The sequence below is a fragment of the Cottoperca gobio genome, chromosome 10, assembly GCF_900634415.1.
Source record: "Cottoperca gobio chromosome 10, fCotGob3.1, whole genome shotgun sequence".
Lineage (NCBI taxonomy): Eukaryota > Metazoa > Chordata > Actinopteri > Perciformes > Bovichtidae > Cottoperca > Cottoperca gobio.
This window is the reverse complement of record NC_041364.1, coordinates 26,967,883-26,988,870: the sequence shown is the minus strand read 5'-3', so window position 1 is coordinate 26,988,870 and position 20,988 is coordinate 26,967,883. Positions and strand designations below refer to the sequence as shown.

General features: G+C 41.6%; 1 pseudogene; it reads right to left on the bottom strand.

Moving 5' to 3' along the window:
- Window positions 1-342: 342 nt before the first annotated feature.
- On the bottom strand, window positions 343-8,856 carry LOC115014372 (uncharacterized; annotated as a pseudogene).
- Between the last annotated feature and the right edge of the window lie 12,132 nt (window positions 8,857-20,988).

The following is a 20,988-nucleotide window of genomic DNA, read 5'->3' as shown; positions in this document are numbered from 1 at the left end:
AACGATGGCAACTGTGTTGTGTTCAACCTTTGCTGCCTGTGTTTAGCATTTTGCAACACATGTGCATCACAGTGGGAATTGTGTTTTATAGTAAAGGAGAATGTGTTTAGAGTTTTTTCAAATAGTGTCTAACTAAATCAAATCAAATCAAATGTATTTGTATAGCCCAATATCACAAATTATACATTTGTCTCAGTATGCTTTACCGACTGTACAGGTTACGACACCCTCTGTAACATACATTTACATAAATGCATACAGATAGAGAGGGAGAAGAAGAGAGGGAGAGGAGGAGAGAGGAAGAGAAGGAAGAGAGCAGGGAGGTGTCCCCCGGCAGTCTAAGCCTATAGCAGCACAACTAGGGGCTGATCCAAGGCAAACCTGAGCCAGCCCTAACTATAAGCTTTATCAAAAAGGAAAGTCTTTAGCCTACTCTTAAATGTGGAGAGGGTGTCTGCCTCCCGAATACAAACTGAAAGCTGGTTCCAGTGGAGAGGAGCTTGATAGCTGAAGGCTCTGGCTCCCATTGTACTCTTAGAGACTCTAGGAACTACACGTAACCCTGCAGTCTGGGAGCGCGATGCTCTAGTTGGTTTATAAGGTACTATGAGATCTTTAAGATATGCTGGAGCCTGACCATTAATTGATTTGTAAGTCAGGAGAAGGATTTTGAATTCTATTCTGTATTTTACCGGGAGCCAGTGCACAGCAGCTAATACAGGAGTAATATGATCCCGTTTCCTTGTTCTTGTCAATACACGTGCCGCTGCATTTTAGATGAACTGAAGAGTCTTAAGCGACTTTTTGGGACAACCTGATAACAATGAGTTGCAGTAATCCAGCCTTGAAGTAACAAATGCATGGACTAGTTTTTCTGCATCATTTTGAGACAGGATGTGTATTTTTGCAATGTTACGTAGATGAAAGAAGGCAGTCCTTGAGATTTGTTTTATGTGGGAGTTAAAAGACAGATCTTGATCAAAGATGATCAACAGTGTCGAAAGCAGCACTGAGGTCTAACAAGACAAGAACAGAGACAAGTCCTTTGTCTGATGCCAATAGAAGGTCATTGGTAACTTTCACCAGTGCCGTCTCTGTGCTATGATGAGGTCATTGGTAACTTTCACCAGTGCCGTCTCTGTGCTATGATGAACTCTAAATCCAGATTGAAAAACCTCAAATAAACTATTATTATGTAAAAAATCACATAACTCTTTTGCAACTGCTTTCTCCAGGATCTTAGCGAGAAAGGATAGGTTAGATATCGGCCAATAGTTGGTTAAAACCTCTGGATCAAGAAATGGTTTATTACAGCTACTTTAAAGGATTGTGGTACGTAGCCAGATAATAGAGACAGGTTGATCATATTTAATAACAAGGTGTTAATTAAGGGTAAAACTTCTTTAAACAGTTTAGTTGGAATCGGGTCTAAAAGACAGGTTGATGGCTTAGAGATTGTTGAAGTTAGTTGGTTCAGGTTGATTGGAGTAAAACAGTCTAGATATATTTCAGGAGTTACTAATGTTTTTAAAATTCCGGAGGTTGAAGTTAAGTCATTACCAATTGAGGGCAGGAGGAGATTAATTTAGTCTCTAATAATTATAATTTTATTGTTAAAGAAGCTCATGAAGTCGTCACTACTGAGAGATATAGGAATAGAAGGCTGGTCAGCCTGGTTACAGTGCTGAAAAGAAACCTGGGGTTGTTCTTATTTTCTTCTATTAAGGAAGAGTAATAAATTGCTCTGGCATTACGGAGAGCCTTCTTATACCTTTTAAGATGATCTAACCAGACTAAACGAGATTCTTCCAATTTAGTGGAACGCCATTTACTTTCAAGATTTCTCGACTTTTGTTTTAGTTTGCGGATTTGTAAATTAAGCCATGGAGCTTTCTTTTTCTGTTTTATGATCTTCTTCTTTAGAGGAGTGACAGAGTCGAGTGTTATTCGCAGTGAGGCTGCAGCGCTATCAACAAGATGATTAATTTGGAAGGGACTAAAGTTAGCATTGGAGTCCTCCGTTATATTGATATTGAGTCCTTGGTTCATATACATTTTGACTGAACCCAATTGAATCTAATATTGAGATAAATGCATTATTAAGGCTGTCACTATCAACATCCACATGAATATTGAAGTCACCTACAATAATTACTTTATCTGTTTTAAGGACTAAACTTGATAAAAATTCTGAGAATTCAGATAGAAATTCAGAATACGGACCAGAAGGGCGGTACACAGTAACAAATAAAACTGGCTTTATTGTTTTCCATGTTGGGTTTGAGAGCGTAAGAACAAGACTTTCAAAAGAGTTATAGTTTAGTTTAGGTTTAGGATTGATTAAGAGGTTTGAGTCAAATATGGCCGCAACTCCACCTCCTCGGCCAGTGCCTCAAGGAATGTGAATATTAATATGACCAGGTGGAGTGGATTCATTTAGACTGACATATTCATGTCTCAGCCAGGTTTCAGTGAGACAAAATAAATAAATCTTATTATCTGATATTAAATCATTTACTAATCCAGCTTTCGTTGATAAAGATCTGATGTTTAAGAGCCCACATTAAATTTTTTGATTTAGTTGCATTTTTGCAGCGGTGGTGTTTATTTTAATCAGGTTTTCATGTATAACTCCTCTTCTGTTAACCATAGATTTTATTAATTTCAATGGCCGTGGGGCAGACACAGTCACTATGGGGATTTGAGTGGGTGACTGCCCGGAAAAAAGCACAGAGAAGTGTGTAAGACTGCAACTATGTCTCCTGGTCTCAACTTCACTAATAAACTTTGTAATATTATTGGATATGAGATCTGCTCCATCCAAAGTAGGATGGATGCCGTCACTCCTAATCAGACCAGGTCTTCACCAGAAAGTCCGCCAATTGTCTACGAAGCCCACATCATTATCTGGACACCACCGTGAGAGCCAGCGACGGAATGATGATATGCGGCTAAACATTCAAAAGATTTGGCAGAGGACCACAGAAAACTACGGAGTCCAACATTGTTTTGGCAAATGTACACACCGAGTCCACATTAACTTTAGTACACTCCAATTGACGCAATCACGTGTCATTCCCGCCGACATGAATAACAATCTTACTGTATTTACTTTTCGCCTTAGCCAGCAGTTTCAAATGTGCCTCTATGTCGCCCGCTCTGGCCCAAGGAATGCATGTGACTGTCTTCGCTTGTGTCTCAAAATGAACGTATCTCAAAATTGAGCTACCGATAACCAGAGTTGGCTTCTCAGCTGGTGTGTCACTGAGTGGGGAGAACCTGTTAGAAACAGCAAGTGGTTGGTGGTGAACCGTCCGCCAGGGGACAGCTAACAGGAGATACCGCTGGTCGGCCCGCACTGGCTATAGGGGCTTGCTAACAGCTACAGATGCTAAACGCTGACTAACCACGGTGCGGAGCCACTCATCTATCCCTCTAAAACTCGCCTCCAACCCTACGTATAAACTACATTTAATACACGTACTATTATCACTAAAGGAGGCAGAGCAATAGCTAAACATGAAATACACCAAGCAGGAGAGAGCAGAAGAGGGAGATGCCATCGCTAGTGTGAAGTAAATTACTCCTGATTGTATTAATCCACACTTGAAAAACTATCATATGTATTTGTATCTACCTCAATCAATATGTATTTCTGCACTATTAATGTATTTTCTGCACTGAATGTATTACAAGCACAATATTGAATGTAAACACAGTAAGAGAACAGGTCAACAACCATCACTTCCAGACTCTGCTGACGGAGGAGTGTGATGGCGCCAACGGGGACTAATGAGGAGAAGGACAACGCTTACTCCATGTATTAGATTAGATGTTTATGCGCCATTGTAAATACTTGAGTGGAACAGTGAGACAGCAACCTGGGTGTTTCTTAGTCATTCAGTCTGTGGAAACGGTGATGTGATTAGTGTCCTCAGCTGAGAATATTCTCTATGTTTGACTTATCACATTAATAAATATATTGATTTAACTAGAAGATTGCTATTTTGATTCGACATTCAAGCTCCGAGTTCTTCATCTTTTTCCTCAACACTAGCTGCCGAGCTACAGCAGCTAACGTTAGCAGAGCCGAAAGGAGTGTAAAGAATTGAGGATTTAGCGAGAGTTGCTAAGAGAAGGAGGATAAGGAAAGAGTTGTAAGTGCTCGGGAATTACAAGTATAGGTTTAGATAGATGACAGGTAATTAGCCGATGTGATCAAGAATATAACAACATTAACTGGGTCAAGCTGGAGCTGCCGAAGTATGCTACCAGCAACACAGAAACAACCGGAAATGACGCGTTTACCGTAAACACAGGAGGTCTACTTGAACTTGTTTAGGGTTTTGCTAAAAGAGAGGTTGATTGGACAAATGGGTTTAGGCAACTGATAATTTGGTTCAGAGAATGGGGTTTAGTGTTTTAGCAATTGTAAAAAACTGTAAAGGAGAAACTTTGGCAAAAGGCTGTTCATGTAGGATCTCATACTCATGACGGTGGTGACATGCAGGTGGTATGCTCATGAACTGTCTGATGTTTTATGGCTTTATACAAAAACAAAAACAAAGGTTTGTAAAACGTGCTTTTCCATATTTTTATTTGTCACCATTTGATTGATTGATTTTCTGCCAACAGTGTATGAATTAGAGGGGTTATCCTTTACTTTGCAGTCCCACTTGGTGACAGGAACATTCTTACCTGCATAACACCGCTCTAAGATGGAGACTTTCCTGGTGATATTGCTAATTTGTGAGAGTTATCCTTTCCTACTTTTTGAGTAAAAATATTTTTTGTATCACTACCCTTCTAAGGCACAACATGGGTAAAAGATGACCGGCATCGACCCACAATGCCGACCCACACACAGCTGAGTCCTGCCCCCTCTACACCCCCGGAAATCAACCTACACCCCCGGAAATCAACCCATTCAATCATTCAATACTCCAATCATCCATAAAATATCCTCCTCTCGATCACCACAAATCACCACCCCCCTTCTCCCACCACATGGGCCAAAAACAACCCATATGCATTGACACATAGTCAAGTGCAAAATAAAAGACACACCACAACAACAATACCGTCAAAAACAATCATCCCAGGAGCGATCCGGACCAAACAATACATCCAACATTCGAAACCTCCATTCGCCACTCCGTCACACCGACACACAACAACACCACACACCACATAACCGACAACACCGCAAGACACTGAACCGCAAGCATCTGCCGTGCAACTGCACCGAACCGAGGAAAACGAACAAAAAGAATGAACAAAAGAAAAGAAAACCGATCAAACAAAAACACATTGGCACAGCGCAAACCGTCATCTCAGTGCACACATGCCTCACAAATGACAAACACTTTTCTTTCCACGTGCCGAAGAAGGGGAAGGCCGCTGCACACACCGAGATGGCTACCCACACTGCACCCACCCAATCAGCCCTCCCCTCTTCTATCCATTCACTCCATACATCCATCACAGATAACCGCAGCTCAACATCCCACAGTGCCACCGGCCGCATGATGCATGCCATGTGTGAGTGCAACAAAAGCGACAAACAGAGACTCCAAACATCAAATGCACCGTTTGGTCCAAATCACTGCCAAAGTAACTATCCCCAACAACATCATTACCATAGTATGTCCTCTCCTCACCTCCATCACACCCGGCACACACGGGCCACCCCCGACCCATGTGTGAAAACCTGATGCAGCAACACAAAACCCACTCCAGTTCACAAATCAAGAAAGGGAGAATGAAAACAATGACACACGGCAACCAAAAACAAGACATTCAATGAACAATTGGAATTCCAAATGACTGAAGAAACCAATCCCCAAAAAACAAGAACAACAAGAACAAGAAAACACCCAGCCGTGCACGAAACAACACCATAGGCCAACACGGGTCACCCTCGACCAATGCCGCGCCCCAGAAGGGGTTTGCATAGCTTGTGTATCAAAGGGTTAAAATAAAAATTATTAAAAACTTGTGCAAAGTGTAATTCATCGTCACTGATGGAACAGACACCAAACACCAACGTTGTTTAAAAGTGTCTATATCTCCTATATGTTTATAAAACCTGAACTCGAGTCAGAGTCTTGCTCTAATGTTGCGCAGCCACACTGCTTTGGCCTCCTGCCCTTCTCTATTTTCCACTCTTTTTCTGCTTATGAAAATCGCCATTTTGGCTTCTCCTGAGAGGAAGTTTAGGAACTGCCACTTTTCTTTGTTATCTTTTTTGTAGGCAGCGCCCATGATAAAAACATTCAGTAAAAACTACACTATAAAGACAAAAAAAAACAATGTTAAAGAGAGAAGAACTCTGTGAGTCTCTTACACTCAGTAAAAACATGGAAATTCTCCACTGGGCCAGGTCCGCTTCCTCCACCCAGTCTGTTGCTCCACACATTGGAGGGTCTGCTGCACAGGACTTTTGTGTTAATGCTTTTTACACAGTTCGCATCGAAAGTTATTTTGTCTGCTCTGTGCAGCGACAGTTTTGCCGGGTTAGTGACCTTGAGCAGGGAGCCGGTCAGTTCTGCTAGCCCTGAGCTCAGGTATATTTCTGAAAATGGGTCCGCTGGGTCTGGATCAGTCTTTCCCTGGCTGTATTTGGTGAGGTGGCTCCTCTCCTCTCCAGAGAGTATCTGGAGAAAGTAATCTGTAATCCAGAGCTGCAGGATCCTCTGAGCCAACCGGATAGAGGTCAGACCCAGCAGAGAGCCCAGGGCCTGGGCATCGCTCAGTGCCGGATGCAATGCATCCAAACAGCTGTTGTAAGCACAGGGTCCTGGACCTGCACAACGGCAGCATCAGGCTGGGTGCGTCGCTGTTGCTGATGTCCAGCCTGGTGCTGTGAATTAGAGGCTCATTTAACAACCAGTGCAGAGAGTCAGACTTTGGACAATTTTTTTGCTAAAAAGAGCCCAAGACTTAAAAACACCCTGATAAAACAGAGGCAGCCCACTCAACTTAATTTTTTTAGAATCAGTTAAAAACAGAGCAGCATCCAGCCCCAGGTTACTCACACGTCTGAGAATACAGCTGGCCACGTCTCTCCACACCAAATCAGCCGGACCGTTAAGATATTTCTGTAAAAACTGGAATCTAAATGTGGCTGTTTGGCTGGCCAGGTGGACTAGGCCCTGTCCCCCCCTCTCTGGATAAATACAGCATCTTAGCATGCCACAAGGTTGTTTAAAACCAAAACCCTACCTTTAAAAGACATTTGAGGGAGCAGCCATTTCCATTTGGAAATCCTTCACTCAATTTTGTCAGTGACGTTCTGACAGTTCTTCTGGAATATATTCTCTTTTCCTAAAAACACACTTAGATATTTTATTCCATCTCTTTTCCAGGTAAGGATCTCAGGAAGAACTGGGAGAACGCCATGCCACTCCCCGACAGCGAGGGCCTCACTTTTCTTCCAATTCACCCTCGCTGCTGATGCTTTGCTAAAATCTTTAACAATATTGGTTAAAATATCTGCTTTCCACTGGCTTCCAATGACTACAATGACATAATTTGCATAAACTGATAAAAAACAATGCTGCTACTAAAACTTATTGATTATGCGTTTTTTTGCCTTGGTGCTGGGGTGGGAATGTTGACGGTCATGGTGATGGCTAAGTGGTCGGAGATGGTGGGGTTGGAGCCGGATAGATGATGTAGGTTTAGTCCAGTAGAGCAGACAAGGTCCAGAATGTGACCACGATTATGGATGGGAAAATTGACGTGTTGAGTGAAGCTAAAGCAGTTGAGCAAATCAATGAAGTTGACGGTTATTGTGGAGTCAGTGGAATCCATGTGGATGTTGAAATCACCGAGGAGGAGGATTGAGGGGGAGAACAGAGCTGGGTCAGAAAGTCGGAGAAGTCAGAGAGGAATGATAAGTGTGGTTTGGGAGGGCGGTAGACAACCGCCATGACTGTGTGTGACCAGAGAGTTTGAAAGCCAGGTGTTCAAATGAAGGAGCAGATGAGATCAATAAACCACGCTCGGAGGTCCACCACCTCGGACCTCCGAGCGTGGTTTATTGATGTAGAAGTATCCATTGGGAGTATTGAGGTTGAGTGAGAGATAGTCCAGAGGCTGTTGCAATGTTTCAGTCAGACAGAGAAAGTCCAGCTTATTGTCCAGAATGAAGTCGTTTAGAATGTGGCTTTTGTTGTTGAGGGACCGAGTATTGAACAGAGTGAGCTTCGTGTTGTTTTGCATGGTGTGGATGGACTTGCAAACAGGGCTTTTGTGTGTTGTTGTGATGACGTAATCGACGGGTGGGAGTGCGCTCAGCTGACCAGAGCGCGGGGATGGAGTGACCTGTCTGGGAGTAAACAAACTTGCAACCGGAGCCTCGGTGGATTTATCTGGGCCGTCGTAGAAGTCCGTGGTTTTTGATGACAGAGATGCATGGTGGAGTGGAGTGGTTGTTGAGTTGGAGGAGCCTCGCGCCGGAGTACCTCAGTGCCATGCCAGGCAGGAGCGAAGGAGCGTAGAGCCCAGAGAAGTTAGCCGGCAGCTGTGGGCTAGCTGACCAAAGCGTTAATTTATGAAAGAGTAGATAATCTTGCATTTATCCAAACGGAGAAGCGGCGAACAAACAACGCCAGCGTCCACTACCATCTCTGTATCTAATGCTGCTGCTATCCCGAATTTGTTGGAAACACAGTAGGTCTGGTCCCGGTAGATGAACTGCTCCATAGCCCTACCCAGCCTGGTGGCCAGGGCCTTGGACAGAAGTTTATAATCCACACACAGCAAAGACACAGGGCGCCAGTTACCGACGTCCTGCAGGTGTCCCTTCTTAGGCAGAAGTGTTATCACTGCTCTGCGGTGGGACATCGGCATGGAACCAGAGGCCAGACATTCATTAACCTCTTACAGTTCGGGGGAATATACCCGAAAATTCCTACAAACGACATAACCAAAGTAAATTAATTTACCATGGCGTCAGACGCCGACCGGCAAGACACCGGCAAGAGAAAATCCCACAAACACCCCACCTACTACACTAAAACGCACAAAAAGTCAACTAAATCAAACTATCAACACTAAATTAAAATAAATCAACAGCCATTATCAACAACAACATATTTTTTGTTAGAGAGAGAGAGAGAGAGAAAAGCTGTGTCTCAATTCAGCATACCTGTCAACCCTCCCGTTTTTCCTGGGATTATCCCGTATTTTTACTTCCATCCCGTTTTAAAATAGGCCTAATTAAAAAAAGTGTACAGTGGCCTCCGATAGAGCAGGTGGCAGTATTATGTTTAACTTTAGCTGAAAAACGTTATGCGGCAGTAAACACACAGAAGAAGAAGACGAAAACATATAGATGAGAGTCATAGTGAACGGGAGATAGATGGAGACGCAGTTGTACCTGCCAAACAAGTTAAAACTTTATGTAAGTACCAAATTGGAGGAGACCTTCCCTTATTTATTAAAAGCAGAGTCGGGAAAACTTGTGCTTTTTGTAAAGTGTGCCATTCAGATGTTAGCATCGCACACGGTGGAATAAGCGATGTTCACCAGCAAGAAAAATCGTACAAGCACAAGCACAAGGCACAAAACATACACTGTCAATGACTTCATGTGTGACAAGAACTATGTCGGAGGCAAACCAAGTGACCGAAGCTGAGGGAAACATATTTGCCTTTCGGATTCACTGAAATGTGTTGTTACATCCGTAAGCATTTTGACTAGTTCAACTCTGTAGGGTGTTGTCTCTTCCCATTGGTTAGGCTTGTTGGCACGCGACTGTGTCCACACCCCTAGGCACTGCTGAGCTGGCATTTTCTTCAGTCACCCTCAGAAGGAGGAGCGTACCTATAGTGTCCACATTCATATTTATTACAGTGCTCATTATACATTCATTGCATAATACTCATTGATTGAGGTAAACAAATACATGTGATAGTTATCAAATGTGGATTAATACAAACGAGAGTTATTTACCTCACAGCGCCCAGAGAAGTTTTATCCTGACGAATAATGGCACCCTTCGACCCAGCAGTAACAGCAGATAGATTGGGTTTCAACTCGCTCGAATAGCTAATGATACAAATGTTATAAATTCAAAGGACCTTAAAACATAAAAAACTTCTCTAAAATGATAGGTTAAGTTACGGGTGGTTAGCGGCAATGCTAGTTAGGCTAGTTTTCTGGAGCTGCTGTATAATGCAGCTTGGCTGCCGGCATCCAACCTAAATTAGCCTTTGAAAGTAGAACTTTTAAGACCTTAACTTTCAAACCTAAGAGTTTTAAATGTTGATTTATATTTTACATAGATTGTAGCAATTGTATAGATCATTTATACTTCATATTACCTGCTTGGTTTTCTGACTTGCACTGAGTTGAATATCACTTAAAAAGTCCAGTGCAATTGTTCGGATTGATTATAACATATTTTATTATTTATAATATGTCTACTTATTTTCCAAATGTATCTGCTTTTGTTTAGTGGTGTATAGCTAAACTTGCTCTAACATTTTGTTTTGTTTTAGGGAGAAGGAGACAGAGGCAGAAAAGAGGAGAGCAGGGAGAGGATGGACAGACTCTTCTCTCTTCTGGAGAAACTTGTTGACAAATGAAATGTAAATCAATGTAAATAAATAATAATATATAATCATGAATATATTGTGTATTTAATTTACATGAACTATAAATGAAAATGAATGAAAACTTAATTGATTTCAAGGTTCAAGAAGAATGTATTTAGTACATATGACTTATTAATTTAGAAAAGGGATTATTACATTTAGAAATTTACCTTATAAAGAATGGAAATGAATGATCAAAACATTAGTGAATGATTATTATAAACAGAAAAATATAAAACAATATAACAACATTTACAGTATATACAAAGTTTGCTGCTGGACTTGGATGGGCTGCCACAATAAAGGCCCTGGTGTCTCCTGATGGGGGCATCATCTGGGGTGGTCTCCAGAGTGTGTATGAGATGCCTCTCCAATGTCTAAAATACATTATGCGCCGATGATAAAGCATATCTTCAATCAAGATTGAAAATAAAAAAATACAAGCATTGTCTCTGGCTCCATTCTCTGGAATTTTTTTTTAAAGTAAGACGTCAACTGCGCTTGATAACTTCCGAGACTTGCTAGGCGACGGGAGGGGCAAAAGGTGACAGCTGGTGACGTACCAGGAAATCCGCCGTAGACTGGACCGTCTCATTTCGTAGACCGCTCGGGTTAGCCTTCGTGGTCTACGGGGGATCCGGCCTCCAAAGATCACAAAGGCTGCGTCCCCTGAAGGCTGCAGCCCCTGAATTGATACATAGCTAGAGAAAGAGGAATTTGTTGATGAGCAAAAGACAGTGAATGGATGAGAGTGAATCTTCTTGATCCGCACGCACAAATCTGGTTTCAAGGCCGGCCACTCAACTGAGACTGCCCTCCTCGCTGTCACTGAGGAACTTCACGCTGCTAGAGCAGCCTACCTCTCATCTGTTGTCATCCTTCTGGACCTTGCTACTGTGTTTGATACAGTGAACCACCAGATCCTCGGTGGATGGCTGCACATCACTTGAAACTCAACCATGACAAAACCGAGCTCATTTTCCTTCCGGGAAAGGCATCTCCCATCCAAGACCTTACCATCAACATCGACACCTCTGTTGTTTCCCCGACTCGGACTGCAAGGAATCTGGGTGACCCTGGACGACCGACTGTCCTTCAGTGCCAACTTTGCTGTAACAACCCACTCCTGCGGAAACACTCTGTACAGCATCAGGAGGATACGTCGCCTACTGACTCAGAAGGCGATGCCGTTTCTTGTCCAGGCTCTTGTCACCTCACGCCTTGAATACTGAAACTCCTTCCGTTCTGGACTGACTACATGTCCATCCAACCTTTACAGCGCATCCAGAATGCAGCAGCCCGACTGTGCTTCAACCTACCCAAGTTCTCCCACACTACACCGCTTCTCCGTTCCCTTCACTGGCTACTAGTGACAAATCTGCTTCAAGACTCTGGTGCTGGCCTACCGTGCTGTGAATGGATCAGCCCCTTCCTACATTCAGGTCATGGTCAAACCATACACCCCAGCACGTTCACTTCGCTCTTTATTGACAAATCGGCTTGCTACTCCCTCACTGCAAGTTGGACCCAGATTCCCCTCAAACAAAACCCGCCTGTTTACTATCCTGGCTCCAAAAGAGTGGAACAACCTCCCCATTGATGTCAGGTCAACAGACAGTCTGCACATCTTCCGTTGCAGACTGAAAACTCACCTGTTTCGACTGCACCTCGGCAAATGAGAAAGGAAAAAAACTGTTCTTTGTATGTTGCACTTATATTGGTTTGGCTTATTTGTAGCTAATATTCTAGTATTCTATTGTTTCTGTATGTTGCTATTGTTATGCACTTAAAATTATTTCACCTATTTGAAGCCAATGTACTTCAAATTTCAAATTCAAATTTATTTGTATAGCCCAATATCACAAATTATACATTTGTCTCAGTGTGCTTTACAGACTGTACAGGTTACGACACTCTCTGTCCTTAGACCCTCGCATCGCACAAGGAAAAACTTTCTAAAAGAAACCCCACAATTAAAGGGGGAAAAATGGAAGAAACCTCAGGGAGAGCAACTGAGGAGGGATCCCTCTTCCAGGACGTGCAATAGATGTCGTATGTACAGGATAAACAATATAGTACAAATGCAACATTTGACAGAGAATGATGTTGTCTTAAAAAAGAGAAAGTTTGGATGAATCCAGGAAAATGTCAAAAAGGCTTCCCGGTGTCCAGCAGGACCAGGGCAGCAGGCACAGCCACGATTCCTGATCCTGACGACGATTCCTGATACTTGCAAGATACTTGCAAGATTCTTGCTGTTTGGAGTTGTATCCTCATGATTGTTCGCACTTATTGTTAGTCGCTTTGGACAAAAGCGCCAGCTAAATTAACTGTAATGTACTGTATAGTGAAGATGTTGGGATTTTGAATTTGGCATGAGTTTTTCTTAGATAATTTAAATTAAAGTATCACAGAAATCTTGAACAAAACACTGAACACCATCCTGAAAGCTACCAACTTCAGAATGAGTTAGGCTTAGCTCAGTGAGATGCTGTTGGACAGAAACGGACTGGTTATAAAACATATTTGACAGAATGGCATCCTTTATCAATACATCAAAAACAATCCCTAAGACGTTATTCTAAAAAAATATGTTTTTATGTAGTGAGTTACACAGACCTCAAGCACAAAATTAGGAAAACCTTCAAAATTGATTCAGCCTTTTTGTTCAATTGTACAGTATGACACTGTTTTTGTATGTGTGCTTGTTCCAAGTGGTGAATGGTATAATTGTAGAAAGAAAGATTCCATTTTCTCAGGAATTGATGGAGACCAAAACAGATTTAAAAAAGAGAGTGAATATTTGACCACTTCTCTTGGACCTCAGTGGAAAACATCATGAGGTTCATAAAGACAACTTAGACAACAGAAAACACATTGAAATCTTGACTTCAATGTACTTTGAAGTCTGTTATCGCTGTTTTAATTAATGGCAAATTGGTGTGTTGCTATAAATGTTGCTGCTGCAAGGAATTGTGGAATGGCATTATCTCCTCTCCTTAAGTAAAGGATGATCAGGTATACCCTAGGCCAGTGGTGTCCACACTTTTTTCACTAAGGGCCACATACAGAAAAATATACAAAGTGGGCTGGGCCACTCACTCAAGGTGAAACTTCAAACATATCCTTACCCATTGTTGATCAAGCAGCTCTTCCATAATGCAAAAGTTATCGTTAACTCCCTGCAAAAACATTAACAGCTGGGCGATGTCTGTGACATCTGTGCTCTCATCAAATGCAATCGAGTAAAAATCAAAAGCACAAGCTTTATGTGACACTTGATGTTTTAAGTTAGCTGACAAGTCTTCGATTCGCCGCACAACTGAGTTTCCATTTCAGAGCTAAGAAGTACAATACATTCAAGCGCAAGTTTCATATCTGGGCCATATTCCATTATATTTCTAGAATTTGCTGCGGGCCAATTAAAATTGGACTGTGGGCCGCAGTTGGCCCGAGGACCGTAGTTTGGACACCCCTGCCCTAGGCCTACGCTAAAGTGAATAGGAAAGGTACCATTTAGGCGGCTTTCCTTAGCTTTTAGATTATTCTTATTATGGCTTGCTACTTAAAATACTGTACTTTGGAGTCATTTCACTCAGTTAGGAACTTTCCTAAGCAAAATCTCACCATAAGGCTTCATCTACCACCAGCCTTAGGCCACAATTTCCCATTGAAATACCATTTTGACAAATGAAATGAAACAATTAGCCAGATTTCTATTTAATTGACAAGAGGTATTATTTTCTCATTTGAGGATAATCCCTTTGGATCAACTGTCAACTTCAACCAAACTGCTCAACCGACTTCAAATCATCCAAAACACCGCTGCCCGGATCACGACCCGCACCAAATCCTCTGAACACATCACCCCCATTCCCCTGAAACTTCACTGGCTCCCTGTTCAATCCCGGACCGACTACAAATACCTCCTGCTCACCTACAAAGCCCTCCACAAACTCGCCCCCACCTATCTATCTGACCTCCTTCAGGAGTATACCCCCTCTCGCTCCCTCCGCTCATCCTCAGCTGGTCTACTGACAATCCATGCATCACGCCTCAGCACCATGGGTGCTATGGCCTTCAGCTGCACTGCTACCAGGCTCTGGAACTCCGTCCCTCCACACATCCGACAGTCCAAAACTATTTCAACATTCAAGTTCGACCTCAAAACTCATTTGTTCAAACTGGCCTACTCTCTGTAGTTTCCATCATTCTGTGTCCTCCCCCCCTCTTCTCTTTCTTGCTCTCTTCATGTGTCTCCACCTTATCTCTGGTTTTGTTTGTCTGCTCTCCCTTCCAATGTCCTGCTGTTTTTATCTCTTGTATTTTGCACGGTGTCCTTGGGTGTTGTTGTGGAATATTCTTCTATATTATAATAAAGTTCTCGGTGAGATGCTCAATAAAGTTACGGAAAACCAGGTTTGTCTTTGACACTTTATTCTGAGATCTCAGAGGCATAAGTCATACAGAGTACAGCGGAGTCTGCAGGAGAGTGCTTCAGACGGAGAGAAAACATATATCTTATATCCAACATGAGGTGACCTCGCAAAGCATTAGTTGCCATCGGGACATCTGTTCTGAGCAAGATGTTCTTTTGGTCTAACAACAAGATATCAGTTGGATACACAAAACACGTTCACAGCAGAATGCAGGCGTAGGAACATCTTTGCACACATAGCAGTTTTCTGCTTAAGGACGAGTGAATATTTTGCATAGTTACAGAAGAACATAAAAGTACATGAACATATAATAATTGCTATCACAGTGTCTTGAAAGGTGCCTCCAAATAAAATGTATTATTATTATTATTATTATTATTATTATTATTATTATTATTATTATTATTATTAACTTTGCACTAAAGTTATCCCATACCTTCATAAGCAAAGTGTCATAAAATTCTGGTGAGAAAATATGAACAATTTGATACTTTTCTTTGTGTCAGTTGCCAAGCTACGGGTAAGTGTCGAAGAGAACCATGCATAATAATCTTGTTCCTGTATCCAACATGTTTCTATTAAATGGTGTAATGAAGTTCACGTCCTCTAGGGGTCGCTAGCCGGGCTCGAGACTTTTAATCTTGTTGCTTGTTGCTTTTTGCAGAGTGGGTCTGAATTAGAATTAGGGAGAGATGAAAAGATAGGTAGGGGGATGAGTGGGGCGGATGGGGGTGTACAGCTCCATTAAGACAACAGTTAAAGTAGTGGTGAATGCAGAGTAGAGAGGAGACAGCTCTGACCAAGAATTATTAGTCAGCAGCACATTACTCAGCACTTCCGACAGGGCCAGGGTCTCTTTGTACTACACTCCAGTACACGAGACAACGTGCTCCGTCCCTGTGCCAAAACACAGCTGTAGCTGTTATTGGCAATCAGGCCTCTACCTGTGGCAGTGGCGTTTTTCCTGCCATGACGAGGACTTGTTTCAGCTGCGATGATGAAGATTCTACCTGCAGTGACGACGCCTCTGCCCAGGATGGAAAAAAAACACACAGTAAGTATTGCATTTCCACCTGACTGACTGGCAGATTCCATCACAGTACGTGATGTGTGCATTTAAATCTCGCATTAACCTCTTAACGGGTGGACGGCCCGCCGGCCACATACCGTTCAAAAGATTAGAGTCGGTTTTGAGATCACAATCACAACAGCAAGTACAGTAGGCATCCCAAACTAGCAAGCAAACTCACAATCAAAACCATAACTTTGAGCCAACTCACCTATGAAGTCTCATCATAATCCTGTGATCAGTAATAATCCAAAAAGAACACTCCTGTGTCATTGCAGAGGTCATATAGATCATTTCCAACATCGTCAAAAGCCCATAAACAGCTGTTGCAATCTTTGAAATCAGCTGATCGATGTGTAAGATATTGTGACCATACACGGTAAATATCTCGAGCATGTAGAGCTGTTCTAAAATGGATGCAGAACTCTGACCTTTCGATTGACACTTAATTTGAGCCAATAGGAGCTTCCATGCGTTATCTACAGCCATCAAGAGCCAATGAGTCAACTTGATAAGGAAGTGCCAGCCCTCTTCTTTTGTTTACAGACGGAGCCAGCAGCAGCTGAGTCTCCCGTTGACTGGCGTATCGTGTAGCCAATGAAACGCTGAAGAATTAGACATACTTCATCAATATTATTTTATTTTCCATAATTGTATTTATTATAATCAAAATACAAAGAAAACACAAAAATATTACAATACATTTGTTTATACTCATTCATTACTACTGACAGGGAATATTGGGTATATAATAGTTATTTATGATAGTTATTTATAGCCTTTTTATTAATAAATATTATAATATCTCCAAATGCATGCATGCTTGTGAACGCCTGGTGTTACCTGTCTAATAAATTAAGGTTAAGGGGTGGGGGAAATTAAAAGATAATTATCTTATTGTTCTTGCAAAACATTGAATAATCACTCCAAGTGCTTCTGGCACTGAGTAATAGTGGTCTGAATATACTGTATTTGAAGAAAATACACTCAAAAGATGCTTGAAGATGGGTATAGCTGGTAGGTAAGAGCTGGAAAACACAATAGGAACACAGTTTCAAGTATTACCAAGTTCAAGTTAAAATTTCAGATAAAAGGGACACAAACTTAACTTATTAGACAGGTTTTTCTAAGAGTAACACCAGGTGTTCAAAAGCTGTGCATTTGGAGATATTATAATATTTATTGATAAAAAGGCCATATATAACTATTGGCCTTTACTATAAATTATTATTATATACTATTATATACCCAATATTCCCTGTCAGTAGTAATGACACAAAGTAAGTGAAGTACAGTATTTTTATGTTTATTTAGTATTTTGTAATTAATAAATACAATTATGAAAAGATAATAACATTTGTAAAAATAAAACCATGGTTGTCACATGTCTAAAGCTTCAGCAGTTCATTGGTTACGCAAGTAAACAGGAGACTGGGCTGTTGCTGGCTCAGTCTGTAAACAAAAGAAGAGTGCTGGCACTTCCTTATCAAGTTGACACTCATTGGCTCTTGATGGCTCTTGATGGCTGTAGATAACGCATGGAAGCTCCGATTGGCTCAAATGAAGTGTCAATTGAAAGGTCAGAGTTCGGCATCCCATTAGCAAGCATTCAAAATAGCGCTAATAACTTGATACATGCTGTTTTTACCGATTATTATCGCGACAATAAACACATCGATCAGCTGATATCAAAGATTGCAACAGCTGTTCATGGGCTTTTATCGATGTGATATATTTTTACTGGAAACTATCAATAGGACCTCTGCAATGACACAGGAAGTGTTTTTTTGTATTATTACTGATTCCAGGATTATGATGAGACTTCATAGGTGAGTTGGCTCAAAGTTATGGGTTTGATTGTTTGCTTGCTTGTGTGAGATGCCTACTGTACTTAATGTTGTGATTTTGATCTCAAAACTGTTTTGCTCACTAAGCACCCGTTAAGAGGTTAATGGACTTTTTCTTATCCGCAAGGGATGTTCCTTTACATGGATTACATATTAATAGCAGGTTAAAAATATAACCTAGCAACTTTTCCTCACTTTCCTCCTAATATCACTTTTCTTTCCTTGTATCTCTAAGGGCTCAAACACAGTGGGCCATCAGCTCTTAATGATGAAGGACAAAACCTACTGCTGTGCACTTCAGCTACTGCTATATAGTTCTGATACTGTAATGAGACTGAACGAGCAGTATGTGTGTGTGTGTGTGTGCCTGTGTTGTGTTATCGTTGTCTAATGGTTAGACTTAAGGGCTCAGATGAAGATTCAATTACTGTGGCCTGTTGTTGTTCACAGCCCTTGGCTACACACACACACACACTCAGGCGCGTGTACTCTCATACAGGAGCACGAATCTATACACTGTCACAAGATTGCCCATACACACTTCATATAATGCCCATAGTTCATTGACTCAATGAAATTTGAATGCCCTCAATACGCAGATAAACAACCATGCACGCACACACTCACAACACACTCGACAACAAAGTCATTTGAGAACCCTGAAGGAGCAATATCCAAATCTGCCAAAGAGAAAAGAATGATAATTCTATTGAGAGTCAATCTCGGGGCGTTTTGTGATTATGGTTATTTATTTGGAGCTGCACGGTACAGTCAGCGTCAGAATGAACGCAAATATCGATCTCTTTTAGGATATGAAAACACCTGCAGGCCTTAAATCATTCATCGCAGTCTCTCTCCACAACACTCATTCATTGGCTCCATCTCAAATTCTCTCACCCCCTCCTCCACCACCACTTTAGTTTCACTTGCTCTTTACTGCCTTCTCATCTTCTTTCGAGATCGGTCATCTGAGGAAAATAACATTTGCCACTCGTGTTTAGACAGTTGTCAGCGTGGATAACTTTTGGAACTTGTTCCCCCTCCAACTTTCACAGAAAACAGCAGCGAAATGTGAATACCAATAAGTTTAAATAGTGAACTGTAATGTTGTTTCTCTGTGAACAAAGCAACGGTTAGGTTTAAGGACAGAGGTCTCGGAGGACGGTCAATCCATTAGTCCATCTGTCCAGATCAGCATACCTCAACAACTTTGATAAATCTACTGTAGTACTAGACCAAGGGTCGGGAACCTTTTTGGCTGGGAGAGCCATAAAAGCCAAATATTTTAAAATATATTTCCTTGAGAGCCATATATTTAATAAAATTGAATGCAACTTTATGCATTAAGTATAACATGTCTCCGAGTACTAAAAGCGCTATCAGTGTTTCATTGAACAGGTGCTCTTTTATTAAATAAACTAAACACTTATGTTATTTATCTAATTTATGTGCACGTTTCAGTGTCTACTGCACGGGTGTCAAACTCAAGGCAATTATATCCGGCCCGCAAGAAAATTTACGTGTTTCAAAACACTGACAAACCATCTCCACCGCTATGTTCCCGACTGCGCATTCTGCTGATGAACTGAGCACATTTGCTGACTTTCTAGTTCAGAAATTAAAATTTAACTGCTCAGCAACCCTTTTGCAGTTGACGTGGAAACAGCATCTGTGAACATCCAAATGGAGCTGATTGACCTTCAGTGTAATGACACACTCAAGGCAAAGTATGACTCTGTGGGCGCTGCACATTTTCCAAGCTTCATCCCCGAAATGATGGCTCAACCTTCATGCCACTCAGATGCTTTGCATGTTTGGAAGCACATACCTTTTCTCTGTGATGAAGATGAACAAAAACCCACACAGGAGTCGTCTCACTGATGCACACAGTCACTCACTGAGGGTTTCCACAGAACCCCAAACATTAAACTGGCAGCAAAGAAAAGACTCCAAACATCTGGCTCTGACTGCATAAAAGGATAATGTAGCCTACCTAAATGTGTGCCTTTTTGCACTTTCTCCAATATGTCTATCCAGTTAATAAATGTGGACCGTGTTTGGCCCTCGACGTAGTCCCAGTTTTTAATTTTGGCCCTCTCATTGAGTTTGACAAACCTGGTCTACTGCTTGCTTTGTGCAGTTTCTCCTCTGCTGTTTCGCGAAGGGCGGGGCAACAGTGACCTACAGTCAGAGACAGAGCGGAGAAAAGGAGAGGGGAGAACTAAAGAAGAAAATTCGCTGCTAAATGTTTTACTTTAAAATGGCACAGTACAAGTATTTATTACTTGTTAAACATGTTTGAAAATGTCAGCTCAAAATTGTCTGCGAGCCATATTGCGTCATTGAAAGAGCCATATATGACTCGCGAGCCATATGTTCCCAACCCTTGTACTAGACCAGCACAGACAGAGGGTTGGAGTCTAGCTGGTAAACATAGTGGTGCATTTAGAAGCTGTTCAGAAACATCCAAAGATAAAATCTGTTTCTTGAGCACAATTATGGTCCCTTGAGGAAGAACCCTTCTAAACTTAATGTTTACAGGACCTGGTTACTAATAAATGTTTTTAGTTAAACCATCCCAATTCAGTCTAGTTTTGTCCAGTCCAGTGCATTTCTGTAAGGTAAGTCTTCTGAAGTTCAGTCTCCAGTTAATAGCAGGCCAACCCAGTCTAGAGTAGTCATTTGCAATCCATTAATTAAGCAACGGTTCAATCATGTCTAGTCTTGTTGAGTCCAAAACAGCAGAAAATCAAAGAGACCAGCACAAAAGAAAAGCTGTGGAATATAGATCAATAAAGAAATAGCAATAAAGAGAGACATAAATGACAAAGAGGAGAGAGGTGGTGCTGGTGTGGGGAGGAGGAGGAAGATGTTTGATGAACAAAAGTATATTTATGCTACTTTAAGTTCAGGAGTCAAGTAGACGATCTGCAGTGGACGTAAGTGATAAAATAAAAGCGACCATCAGCATGGAAAGTGTTTATGAATTATTTACAGGTTCAGAGGATTTACAGTATATGCCAGCTGAC